This window comes from Schistocerca cancellata, chromosome 6 (assembly GCF_023864275.1).
Source record: "Schistocerca cancellata isolate TAMUIC-IGC-003103 chromosome 6, iqSchCanc2.1, whole genome shotgun sequence".
Taxonomy (NCBI): domain Eukaryota; kingdom Metazoa; phylum Arthropoda; class Insecta; order Orthoptera; family Acrididae; genus Schistocerca; species Schistocerca cancellata.
The window spans coordinates 595,861,304-595,875,872 of record NC_064631.1 but is presented as its reverse complement, the minus strand read 5'-3'; the positions used below and the strand labels follow the sequence as shown (position 1 = coordinate 595,875,872).

The window sequence follows — 14,569 nt, the reverse complement described above, 5'->3', positions numbered from 1 at the left end:
TCACTCTCAATCAGACTAATAAACAAACAAAAATCGCCGTGTGTGGCAAAAAATGTGCTATAAGGACTCTCAGTGGCTATTGTAAATTAGTGTACCGGTAGCTTAACAGCAACATTCTCAATCAAATTGTGGGAATGGACCAATGGATTAAAGCAAGCATCACAAAACCGACGAGAATTCCTTGGCAGTATACGTCGACGATCGAATCCACATGCGGATTGGTCTGGTTTAGAAGTTTTCGGGCAGTTCTTTCACAATAGCGTAGGCTAATTTTGTGTTATTCTCCCATCTTCATTCCAGAAACTCTTTCCAAATACCGTTATTAGATGAATACGCAAATAGATTGGCCGTTAAACATCGGAAGTCCAGGGGACTACAACGACTTCTCGGGTGTTTTATTTCTATCTCTGCTTGGAAGCTCACAAAAAGATTTCAAATGAAAGGATTTAGACCGATGTTTATGAATGAATTACCTACCAAATGTAATATTATTTGAGTAGGATCTAAGAATCTCCGATTTAATATTCTCTCCTGCATCTATCGTAAAAATTCATGGACGCTCTGCTCGCAAATTTGAATCTTTGTCACACTTTTGTTTTCCTTGCTCCATTCCGAAAATTAAAAAATTAAATTATATCATCGAAGAAGCGCTATTTTGTCTTGAGGAGTTCAGAAGGTGAAACGTATGTGTTCTTGGCGTCTACATCTAAATTAAACAATAAATGACTAATAGTATTCGGTGATATAGATAAATTAATTAACAGCGTTTTTACTTAAACAACCCGATTCAACTAATTCTGATGTACTTCCTGTGTGATCCGTGAGTAATGGCGAGACAGTCAGTGTAATGTGATAATCCTGCGTATCATCCGACGACAGAACCAATCGAGACGTTGATCCTTCATTCTTTCTTTACATTTATAAACTTGCACCTTCATGCGATTTTTCCAGGGATTATTTTAAATTCCAATTTATAACGTAATCATTTACATTTTAGTTTATCGGTCGTGAGATAGATCATACCGAAAAACATCACATTACACAACTACATGGAGCAGCGAGTGGCAGTGTGTCGTGCTTTGTTGGCGAAACATTCAAATGCTGTATCTCAAGATTATAATTTTCGATGAATGTGCTTTAATTTGCAACTCACACAGAAGGAATGTAATGCCGTGGTCTTGGTAAAATCCCCATTACCTGCGAGAGCTGGAAAGGAAACCATCTCGTAGTATGACGTGAACCGGAATGTCATTACCGTATCTGTTTGGACCATAAAAAGATACATGAATGAAAATTTTTATTTGGAGATGTCGCAAACGTGGCTAGGACCTCAGCTCGAGGACAGGGAATCGTGTATCATGTGCGACTACAGAAGGATGTGGCTACAGCACCGTTTGCCACTCGGGTGCGTCAGTTCCTTGATGAACGATTTCAAGGGCGATGGATTAGATGTGCTTCAGCAATGTCTCCAGCCTCTTTGAAATGGTAGCTACGAAGCCCGGACAATTATGGGGAATAATAAAATCCCATAAAGAATTGTACAAAAATTCTGAAGAAGCATTTCGACGCATAGCTCCCAAGATGCTATGTGGACACGCATAGGTCTCCGAGCAAGGCACTGTGCTGCATATGCATATCCACTGGATACATAGTTCTATATGTCTGTGCTCCTATGTAAATATACTCTTTTCACTTCGGGTTACGGGAACTTCTCGGACATACTGCATAACAGAGTTTAGACGAGACACATCCGTGCGACTTCTCTCCACTCCGCTCCCTTAGGTAACTGCTAATTGTCGCCGCTCGCAACACAGCATCTAACGAAATATTAAAATTCTTAATGAACTTTCTCATAATGTACTGGCGAAGTTTCGTCGTTAGCGAACCTTGCCTGGGTTGAACATACTTTACAGAAAACGAAGACAATCGTCAATTGTCGTGGACATGCTAGGGGATGAGAAGTAGTATTCATTCATTCCTCAGCCTAGAACTTTGAACGTCGGAGACTGCAAGGCAGAGTAGGCGACACGTTGCGTCCCTAAGGACAATGGATCACAATGCTGAGGCGTGGATAAGGGTTTGGCAGTTCACAGTTCATCGCACCAAGTGGCGAATGTGGTTCAACTGCACACGTGACATTTCCTAAATGTGACATTTTTCAGGCTCATCACTCGACTGTTGCAGCTGCCATGATTAGCGGAGCAACATGTTTTTGCCGTGGAGCTACGAAGAACATTTGCCTGGAAGAAACGATCACTCTCCCTGTTATACCAAATCGGTGGTCGTGCCCAGAAAATGCCATCCAGCGGAGCCTCTGCTCAGTACACGACACATGCGCAGTTCGGAGTGAAACTATTGTGCTGAAGGGGACTTGTAACTGCTACAGAAGGCGCCATCAAAGCTCTGAACTGCAACAATTTTATTGACGGCCATTTGCATTGTTTCAGGGCTAATGCCCTCGCTGGCCATGGCATTTTCCAGAGCGATAATTGTGCAGGTCACAAGGCCAGGACCACGCAAAGCTGCTTGAGTAGTTAAGTAAGGCATCCCAGCTGGCGTCCTATACTTCATATTCCATCTATCTGATCTATCACAGAGTGCCTACCTATATTTCACTTAACAACTTTTCATAATCTATAGCAAACTTGTAATACGTATGTGGACATCACCTTAAATCTAGTTAGGTCAAGCGAATGCCGGGACGGTTCCTACCAACTGGCAACGGCCAAACTCGTGTCCCATCGTTGTCTAAGCCGAACGTGTACTCCCCTGTAATGACATCGTTGTCGACAGGACGTTAAATCTCAGTCGTCCTTTCCCACATTTCCTAAGGTGTATTGTTGCAATGTATTTTTTTTCTTTTTTTGGGAGATATGTATTTGCGGCATGTGGTTTATGTCGTAGTTTCGAATATACTAGGTGAACAAGCTGAACATTTTCTAGTAGCGAAAGGAAAGAATTACTGCTGTAAAAAATGTATCTGCGATTTACCCGCCAAGAATTCATTAGTGCGTGTTGCTTTGTGACTGAAGAATGGAACATAAGAAACGGCCAGAATCACACATTATGTTCGTGGTGCATTAACATTTCGAGCTTCTTCCATTTACGTATCTATGATGAACACATTGATAAAACCGTTGCCTTCACACAGATCATGAAAAAAAAATCCAATTCTCAAAGCTGGTGCCACTGTGGAAGTAGGAAGACCCCAGCTACATTCATATACCACAAGTCACTGGGGAGAGCACCTGGTGTCAGTATTATTTTCTTTCTCGATTCAAGGATCGTACGTACTTCTATGAATGCCAATCTCCAACACTGCCACTCTTTAGAGCCAATGTAATAAAGTTGTTAAAAGTTATAGCAGCTCTGCTTTACACTTTTACAGTTTCCTGTGTGATAAGGATCCCAGTCTAACGAGCGATATACGGGTATGTATCAAACTAGTGTTCTGTAAATTACGTCTTTTGAAAAGCAGACATGCGTGTGCAGCATCTTTCCAATGAACTCTAGTCTACCATTTTCTTTCTCCGCTCTGAGAACGTCATGATCATCGGGTTTTATCTCTCCTTGAACGGTAACGTCAAGGTATTCGAACTATGTCAGTTAGTGGTGATTCAACGCTGAGCCCTACTCGAACAAAGATGACTGTTTGCCACACATGTTTAGTATTTGTAGAGCTACCCAACTCCTGAATGTTACAACACTTTTCGAGCGAGGCCATATGTCTATAAAACTCGAGGTAACCAAACATAAATGTCAAGACCTGCAGATAATGTCTGCTTCATCTTATTGTGACTGATTTTTCACGCGGTCCGACCACATCACTTACCTCTAGTAACGAAGCAGTCACATAAGACGTCTAAAAGCCACTCAGGTACCGATATTTCATTTTAGCATGCTACAAGAGTGGGAGGAATAAAGTGAGACCATCCTCACCTCCGTCAAAAGTTTTCTCTGTTACATTAACGCAAAAGTTCCATAAAACTGGTCGCGAAAGGGAAAACTGACGCGAACCTCAATGTTGTAGTCAGGCATGAAGCGAAGTAAGCCTAGTCTCATTGCTTAAAATGGCACGCGAACTGCAGAACAACACGGAGGTATCGTGAGGGCTGGCGGCTGAAATCGATAGGGGGCCGCTGCAACAAACAGTCTGCGCATTCACACGGCTTACCCCGCTCCTGCAATACTGACGACAAAGAACGACTAGCGAGATGAATCAGTTATACCGTTAGAAGAGATCTGAGAAACGCGCCAGATTCCTAGAGTGGTGCAAGGTCAGACGTAACCGGTTCTCAGGAGAGACGAGAAAAACATCCCAGCGACCCGTTTAATACTGTTTCTTCAAGGCAACGCATTGAAATCTGCAGTTATTAGCTGTCGCAAGATGACTGATATGCTATTCTTTGTTTCTGTCACCTGCACAGGAAAAAGGCGGAAAAAGCTTCAAATCAGTAGCTTCGCTATAAGCAACTTCACGCAATCACGCATCACACTAGTTTCTCGAGTTCTGTGGTACATTGTCTCCGAACGACGTAGCTCAACATCTAAGTCATTGGTGTGGCGTGGGAGAGACTGATTTTCGGTTCCATGTCCATTCACTCAGGTTTAAATTTTCAGTAGTTTCCTGAATTATGCGAGGCATTCGCTGGGGAGCCCACAATCTTTCCACATCCTTCTGCATCCGGGTTCTTTAACTGTTTCCAGTGACTTGGCGTTGACGAACTGTTAAATTCCCACCTCCAGTTATTGCCAGAACATTAACGTCATTCGCGCGACTGCTACGGTCGCAGGTTCGAATCCTGCCTCGGGCATGGATGTGTCTGATGTCCTTAGGTTAGTTAGGTTTAAGTAGTTCTAAGTTCTAGGGGACTGATGACCACAGATGTTAAGTCCCATAGTGCTCAGAGCCATTTGAACCATTAACGTCTTCTCAGCTATTGTGAAGAGGGAGGGTCTACTTTTAGGTTTTTACAACGAACTGCTAGCTGGCGTTACAGAGATGTGACGTTACTATTGTTTTAAAATTAGTAATACACAGAACAATGGAAAAGAATATTGGAAAAATGTTAGATAGTGATCAGTTTGGCATTACGAAAGGTTGATGCTCCAGAGAAGCTGTTTTGACGATGAGTTTCATAGTGGAAGCAGGACTTAAGAAAAATTAAGACACGTTCATAGGATTTGTCGAGCTGGCAAAAGCGTTCTACAATATAAATTGGTGCAATATTTTCGAAATTCTGAGGGAAAAGGGTGTAAGCTACAGGGAAATATGTGTTATTTATTATATGTATTAGAACCAATAGGGAAAAATAAGAATGGAAGACAAAAACTGTCTTGAGATTAAAATTCAGTATGAAAGAGTATAAATGATAACATTCGCTGACGACATTGCTATCCCCACTGGAGGTGAGGAAGAATTACAACAGCTGTTGAAAGGAATGAACCAGCTAATGAACACATACTACACTCATGCCCATAAATTAAGCATAACTGCAGAATGTGGTACCACACAACGTGGCACTACACAAAACTGCCGGTAATTGCATAGGCACTTAGGGAACACACACAACACAGATCTGTAAGTCCACAGTATTGGTGATAAGTTGAGAAAACCGTCCCGAAACACACGCGCTACAGAACGCCACTGTTTCCTGCGCATGTACCCCGACATGATCACCATGCACACGTACACAGGCTGCACAACGGGTTGCCATACTCTGGATCAGGTGGTCGAGCAGCTGAAGGGGTACAGCCTCCAGCTCTTGCACCAGTGCCTGTCGGACCTCTGCAAGTGTCGTAGGGGTTTGAAGACGTGCAGCGATACGTCGACCGAGAGCATCCCAGACGTGCTCGATGGGGTTTAGATCTGGAGAACAGGCAGGCCACTCCATTCGCCAGATATCTTCTGTTTAAAGGTACTCCTCCACAATGGCAGCTCGGTGGGGCCGTGCATTATCATCCATCAGGAGGAAGGTGGGACCCACTGCACTCCTGAAAAGGCGGTCATACTGGTGCAAAATGACGTCCCGATACACCTGACCTGTTACAGTTCCTCTGTCAAAGACATGCAGGGGTGTACGTGCACCAATCATAATCCCAGCCCACACCATCAAACCACGACCTCCATACAGGTCCCTTTCAAGGACAGTAAGGGGTTGGTATCTGGTTCCTGGTTCACGCCAGATGAAAACCCGGCGAGAATCACTTTTCAGACTATACCTGGACTCGTCCGTGAACATAACCTGGGACCACTGTTCCAATGACCATGTACTGTGTTCTTGAGACCAGGCTTTACGGGCTCTCCTGCAACCAGGAGTCAGTGGAATGCACCTTGCAGGTCTCCGGGCGAATAAACCATGTCTGTTCAGTCGTCTGTAGACTGTGTATGTGGAGACATCTGTTCCAGTAGCTGCAGTAAGGCCCCGAGCAAGGCTACCTGCCGTACTCCGTCACCGTCTGCGGGCACTGATGGTGATATATCGGTCTTCTTGTGGTGTTGTACACTGTGGACGTACCGTACTGTAGCGCCTGAACACGTTTCCTGTCTGCTGGAATCGTTGCCATAATCTTGAGATCACACTTTGTGGCACACGGAGGGCCCGTGCTACGACCTGCTGTGTTTGACCAGCCTTCAGTCGGCCTAGTATTCTACCCCTCATAACGTCATCAATATGTGTTCTTTGAGCCATTTTCAACACACAGTAACCATTAGCACGTCTGAAAACGTCTGCGCCGGCCGAAGTGGCCGAGCGGTTCTAGGCGCTACAGTCTGGAACCGCGTGACCGCTACGGTCGCAGGTTCGAATCCTGCCTTGGGCATGGCTGCGTGTGATGTCCTTAGGTTAGTTAGGTTTAAGTAGTTGTAAGTTCTAGGGAACTGATGACCTCGAAAGTTAAGTCCCATAATGCTCAGAGCCATTTGAACCATTTTGAAGACGTCTGCACACTTACTAGCTGCACCGCACTCTGACATGCACCAACACACCACTGCGTATGTGGACTGCTGCCAGCGCTACCGTGCGACGACTGCAGGTCAAGTGCACCGCATGGTCATACCCCGAGGTGATTTAAACCCGCAAACCGCCCACCAGAGCGTTGTTTCACCATGTATCAGCATTATCCTTAATTTATGAGCATGAGTGTATGGTTGAGAGCGAACCGAAGAAAGACGAAAGTAATGAGGAGTAGTAGAAATGAGAACAGCGAGTAACATAACATTAGAATTGGGGATCACGAAGTAGACGAAGTGAAGGAATTCTGCTACTCTGGATGGAAAATAAAGCATGACGGACGAAGAGTGGAGGAAATAGAGGGCAAATTAACGCAGGCAAAGAAGGCGTTCCTGGCTAAAAGAAGTCTACTAGTATTAAAAATTGGTTTAGTTTGAGGAAGAATTTCCTGAGAATGTACGTTTGGAGCCTAGCATTGTTTGGAGGTAAATCGGAAGCCGCAGAAGACGAGAATAGAATGTTTAGAGATATCGTGCATTAGAAGGATGTTCAGAATCAGTTGGACTGATATGATAAGAAATGAGTTTTTGTGCAGAAACTGCAAGGAGAGGAATAAACGGAAAATGCCGAGAGGGAGAAGGGACATGATGATAGGACTTGTGTTAAGACGTTAAGGAATAAACTTAAGGAAGCTACAGAGGCTAAAAATTGTACTGTGCGGCTGGTCCCGGCGGAGGTTCGAGTCCTCCCTCGAGCATGGGTGTGTGTGTTTGTCCTTAGGATAATTTAGGTTAAGTAGTGTGTAAGCTTAGGGACTGATAACCTTAGCAGTTAAGTCCCATAAGATTTCACACACATTTTAACTTTTTTTAATAAAATTGTAATGGAAGAGATTCGAATATATCCATAAAATAATGGATAGTGTTGGCTGCAAGCGTTACTGTGAGATGTAGAGGTTGGGATACGGGAGGAATTTGCGGTGGGTCGCATGAAACCAGTCAGAAGACTGAAGCCCCCACCCCTTCCCCTCCCCCCTGCCCCTCTCCCCCTCGCCCGGCCACCTCCCCAAGGAAGTTAGCCATCACTCTTCATCATTGACGTCATCGCTTTGTTTACTCTGAACTCAAGTTGATGTCGATGTAGTAAGCAGTGCCTTCACCAGCTCTTGTAAGTCCCCCTTACTTTGAGGTGGACGGACAGTATTACACCCGCGGTAGTTCCGGGCAATCTCGCAATGTTCCGGCCCGCGTTCCTCGCGAGTGGCGCAGCCGGGTGTCGAACGCGTGACTGGGCGCACGCTTCCGGCTGTGAGGCGCGTTGCTCAACCGGCCGGCCGTTCCTTTCACCGCAGATGTCGGCCAGATATCGCCCCTGCCTCCGCCCCCACCTCGGCCCCGGCTTCAGCCTGTTGCCTGCTGCATGCCGGCCGCCTGCTTGCGCAACCCTCCCTCCGTCCACTGTGCAACCCCGCGCCCACGGCCGGACCCAGACACGCCGCACCTCGGGTTTCGCTCCAGTTCGCGCACCCACGCCATCGAAAGAGCCCAACTTAAGAGCTGCGACCATTCCGCTCTGCCAGGTAACTGCTACCGAACTTTGCACGCTCTTCATCTGTTTCGATTACTGTTGAAGGTCAGCACAGCTACGCACCACACGAGGATACCGTAAACAGCGACCATGTCGCATTCAGGACCTTCGTCCGTGAGATCCAAAGGGCACCAGACAACGGTGCCCAGGGCAGTATTGAGTCTGTTGATATCCGGAAAGTATTCTGTACAGTTCTGCGCCTTTGGATGAATAATTTAAAATTCTGACAGTATGGCCCTGACTAACAGTAACCTATACCTTTCATGAATCACTTACCTCACAAAAATCTTCGTTACTCGAACTACTGCAATACAGCGAACGCCGATACTGCCAGCTAAATAAAAGATTCTAACTACTGAAGGCACTAACTACTGATAGGCATACTTAGCAAATGAAAGATTTTGATAGAGAACAAACAATGTATTTACCTTAATAGTGTTCAAAAGTCATAATATATATGTATCAGTTCATGACATTCAGTCTTACAAATTTACTGTCTCTGATGGACACACGTCCAGATCATCCGCTCTCAAAACTCCGCCATCTCTCTCCCCACATCCACCACTGCTGGCGTCTCACCTCCAACTGCGCAACCCTACGCGCTGTTCACTTCCAACTGCCCAACACTACAATAGCGAATATTCCAACAATGCCAACCAGCCACAGACTGGACACAGCACAGCCAGTGATTTTCATACAGAGCGCTACGTGGCGTTACCGACATAAAAACCTAAACAGCTTCTTACATAGCCCCCATGCTCCCCACAAAAAATTTACAAATTCTTTTGGGCAGTGGCCAATAGAGATTTGAAGAAATTTTTCATAATTACAATAACAAAGATATGAAATACACACACTTATTGATGTAATGTTGGTCACAAGCAAAAATTGTTTTCAAAAAGACTGTCCTGATCATCAGTCACAATAGTAATTACAGTTTTCTCCTTTTTTTTCTCAAAGTCTGAGCAGGAAAAGAAAATGCACACAGAAGTAGTGGATTTCCAAGCTGTCTTGAAGAAGTAGTGTTGTCCTTCCAACGAAAAGACAGTGCTGTCTCTTGACATGCAGACAGGTAATGGGCCACAACAGAGTCAGTCGGAGTTTTGAAGAATATTGGTAGGTAGGTCATCACAGAGCAGACCCACTGTAGTCCTGGTAGAGTGTATGCTATTGGTGGGCCATGAAAGGTGCAGACCCAGGCATTTAGACACGACGGTTTGTTTACGCAGCTACGTAGATCTCAAGACGATGAAGACTGATCGAAAGCAGTCATAATAGGGAAATAAGTTTTGAATACTAACACAGCTGCCGAATCTCTCGTGACAAATATGTCGGCAATAATGAATACTCAGTAATATCGGACCATCTTTATGACGGGACTGAAGACTTCCCAGCCAACAGAAGTCATTACATCGTTCTTAGCGGAGAAAAATCATCAGTATTTCTCGGAGTACGCTAAGGGCGTATTATAAGTTCGTTATTGTTCACAAAACATGTAATCAATTGAGTCGATGGCGTCGGCTGTTTCATAAGCCAGTTCGCAGACAACATCATTATACACTGTCCACTCACATTAACGTATCACCTGTCAAATACACAAATAATCCACTCTCTGCAGCGGGACCGCTGCGGGAAGTGCAGAATGAGAGTCAGCGAGGTTCTGGAAGATACAGACAGGGGTGTGGAGCAGTGCCGACTCCAGTGCCGTAGTCAGCGGCGCTAGTTTCTCGGTTGACGATCCATCGTGCAAACTGCCCGATCGAAATGATCCCACAGATACTCGGTTCGGTTAAAATCTGGGGAGTTTGCTGACCAAGGGAGTACGGTAAACTCATACTGGTGCTCTTCAAAACACGCACTTACACTGTGAACTGTGTGACACGTTACATTGTCCTGCTGGTAGATGCCATCGTGCTGAGGGGAAACAAACTGCTTGTGGGGGTGGAAATGGCCCCAAGGATAGATGCGTACTGATGTTGGTACACTGCGCCTTCCAGAACGACGAGATCACCCGGGGAATGCCACGAAAATATACCCCAGACTGTAACTGTTGCAGGCTTTCTCCTTTAAGGGGGGGTAGGACGTCAAACGGGCCGACTTGGAGCAGGAGAGTCACCACAGGACATTTTAATTTCTACTGTCTATACTTTTACAAATAAATTCATAAAACTTTGTCACCATGACTAGGAAGGATTCAGGACTCACACTCATCGCAGTGGAAGTTCAAAAACGTAGCAAAATACCTTTTTTTCCATGTGAAATTTCATCATTTTTTCACTTATTACTGGCTGCATTTGTTGCTATAGGTACACTTTTCTTCCTAATTAAAGAGAGATTCTTCGATGAATTTTTCATAGCATACAAACAGTAGTTACAGGTGTATGAAACTCTAGAATTTTCCAACTCTATTAAAAAACTGTGGAAAAATTGAGATAATTAACTATAAAACTTGAGTTTTTTCTAAACATGAAGTTTAAAATGTAACAGTTCATTCATTTTTTCATAAATTAAATAACTTCTAGAGTTTCATACACCTGTAACTATGGTTTGTATGCTGTACAAAATTCATCGAAGAATCTCTCTTACTTAGGAAGAAAAGTGTACCTATAGCAACAAATGCAGCAAGTAGTAAGTGAAAAAATGATGAAATTTCACATTTAAAACGTGTTTTGTTACGTTTTTGAGCTTCCACTGCTATGAGTATGAATCCTGAATTCTTCCTCGTCATGCTGTTAAAGTTTTATGTATTTATTTGTAAAAGTATAGACAGTGGAAATGAAAATGTTCTGTGGTGCCTCTCCTGCTCCAAGTCGGCCCGTTTGACGTCCTACTCCCCTTAAGACGTTTCGTGCCACACGCACTAACGGCCACCCGTTCGATGGAGCATAAAACGCGATTCATCTGAAAGGTCACCTGCCGCCGCTGGGTGGCTGTCCAGTGCAAATTCCAGCCTTCCTGGCCGACGAACAGCAGTCAGCACGGGTGCACGGACCACGTGCCTGCTGCGGTGGCCCCCACGCAGCAGCGTTCGCTGAACAGTAATTGAGGAGACACTGCTGGTAGCCCTTCGGTTCTTCTGGACGGCCATTTGTTCAGCAGTTGCAAGTCTGTTCTCTCGTGTACATCTCCGTAGCCGCGCGTTCACCTCATATATGGTCCGTGGCGCCCTATAGTTGCGCGGTGCCGGTTTTGGATAGCGCCGTTTTGCTTTGCACGATATACTTTAACCACGGTGGCACACGAACAGTTCGCAGACTTAGCCATTTCGGAAATGCTTCCAACATTTGCCCGAAAGCCCATGGCCATGCGCTTTTGGACGTCAGAAAAATCGCTCCGTTTCCACATAACAACAACGACTGCACCGTTTCCCACATTCCCCTCTACTGCTAGTGCTGCCGCCTGTCGTCTATGAGTGGCTATTGCACGTTGACGTCGAACGTAGGCGGAGGTCACATTAGTGTGATTGGACGATGTATATACTTACGTACTTTGCGCGATTACGGCCAGAGGACCACGGGCAGCTACAAGGGTCCTCTTCCACTGGATTGTACTTCCAGATTTCTGCTACTTGTCACTCATATGCCGATCTGCAGTAAGTTGGGGGTTGGGTTGTTGGGGGGGGGGGGGGGGGAGGAAGAGACCAAACAGCAAGGTCATCGGTCTCATGGGATTAGGGACGGATGGGGAAGGAAGTCGGCCGTACCCTTTCAAAGGAACCATCCCGGCATTTGCCTGGAGCGATTTAGGGAAATCACAGAAAACCTAAATCAGGACGGCCGGACGCGAGATTGAACCGTCGTCCTCCCGAATGCGAGTCCAGTGCGCTAACCATTTCGCCACCTCGCTCGGTCTGCAGCAAGTCCTCGCGGGTTCCGTCCCTCTACCTTCTCTTCTTCCGCAGGGAATGAAATTCAGGGATGCTGTCCATCCGAGTAGCATGTTTTGCTCATAAGCCCTACAATATATGTACTGTGGTGAATCTCATGACTATGCTCGATTGTCCATTCCCCAGTGATCTCGAATCGGGCCATAGATCTTCCTGAAGACACTCGAATACAAGAAGATAATTATTTTTCCTATAAACTCCATGTTTCACAACCATACATCCCTACGTACTGGAACAGTATTTCGTGCAGTTGGAGGTGTAATTCTAATACGGCGAGAATTAAAATGCTGAGATTGAAGTGTTATCGTTTTCCATCTCGGATCCTAGCTTTGATCTCTTCTGTAAAAATCATCCGTAGATATTTGAAACCATGGAGAATCGGTTTCCGGCTACCAGTGGCCTTATTAAATAGGCATGATCCTGCTTGTCACGGGAAATTCAATCTTTGAATCGCTCACCAGGAGACAGATCTTTCCCACTGCAGCTTCCAACTTGTCGCCCGTTCGCTTCAGTTCTTAGATCTGGACAACAGGTCCGAATTGTCAGTCATATACGAGATTTGTGATATTCTCATCTTTGACCTCGATTGCTGTATATGGTAATAAGTAGAGAAATGATAATACCAGAAAGTTGTTGTGTAGTGCGGGCCAGGAAGACCTAAGGAAGGTTTGCGCTTGGAGCAGGGATTGCCAGACGAACTTCAACAAGAACTAAAGTAAAGTGTTGCTGATAAATCGGCGGAAAGACTCATTATTGTTTGACCGAGCGAGGTGACGCAGTGGTTAGCATACTCGACTGGCATTCGGGAGGACGACGTTTCAAACCATCCAGGTTTAGGTTTTGCGTGATTTCCCTAAATCGCTCCAGTGCCGGGATGGTTCGGTTCCTTTGAAAGGACACGTCCGATTTCCTTCCCCAACCTTGACATAATCCGAGCTTGTACTCCGTCTCTAATGACCTCGATGTCAACGGGACGTTAAAGCCAATCTTCCTTCCTTTCCTTCCTTCGGTATTGCTTGATTGCAAGGTTGGTGATTAATTGCAGGAAACAGACACAACTGAAATTTTTTTATTAATATGCGATCAGAGATAGAATGATCAAGTAAAACTACTCGTACTAAAACAGGTGACAGACTGAGATTCACTGCAACATTCCTTAGGAAATGCTGTTCACTTACGAAACAGCCAGATGACAAACCGTAGTTCGACCGATTCTGCAGCATCGCTCATCAGTCAGGCGACGCTTATGAGGGAGGATTAATAGAAGAGGCAGAGAAGATCCAAAGATGAGCTGCGTGTTCCGTCACAGGTCCGTTTAGTAAGCGCGAGAGCATCACGGAGATTCTTATCCAATTCCAGTGGCAGATGCCACAAGAGAGGGTTTTGCGTCACAGAGAGGTTTACTGTTAAAATGCCCCCTAAGAGTGTACCTTGCAAGGAGAGTCGGCTAACATACTCGTACTTCCTGCCACACTTAACTCGTAAAATTACGATGACTGTAAAAATCAGATAAATCCGAACTCATTTGGAATCTTAGCGACTATAGCTTTCTCCGCGCAGGGTTCGAGATAGGAACAAGGAAAGTCAAATGACTGTGCTGACAACAGCGACCTCTGCCTGTCTATTGAGGTATTCAGAGCACAGCGTGTTGGTATCTCGCTGTGAAAACACGCAAACAGAACGCGGAAAATATCTTCGCAGATAGGCGCGGCATCTTTCTGCTAATCTTATTTGATTTGCGAACGTTGAGAAGAAAGTGGCGGTGGAAACGGGGACGAACAGACCATGCGTAATATTACAGACAAATAAGTCGGTTGAGCAAAACATTTCCTGGATGCGAGCGCTCTCCCTGTTGGTTATAAAACTAACGTTTCAGTCATAGTTGGAACTCGCCCAGATAAGGGCGATGTATTTGTTGTAAATATACCATTGTTATGAAGGCCACTCGCAGCGCTAGCTGAAACATTCGCTTTACGAACGGTGTAGCGACGCGCTCGCATACCCGGAAACGTTTTATTGAAGACGACTACAGCCGCGCAAGCCTACTCTCGGACACAACTAAGACATTTGTGTGAAACAAAAGGAGCCGAACAACGTGGAGGAGAGAAGAAGAAGCAGATGCAATATCATGGAAAGTGATTTT

At 45.3% G+C, this 14,569-nt stretch overlaps 1 protein-coding gene across 2 annotated transcripts in view; it reads left to right on the top strand.

Moving 5' to 3' along the window:
* Positions 1-14,569, top strand: part of LOC126190966 (chitin synthase chs-2) — a 336,208-nt gene that overhangs the window by 106,859 nt on the left and 214,780 nt on the right. The gene's annotated exons all lie outside the window — the stretch shown is intronic.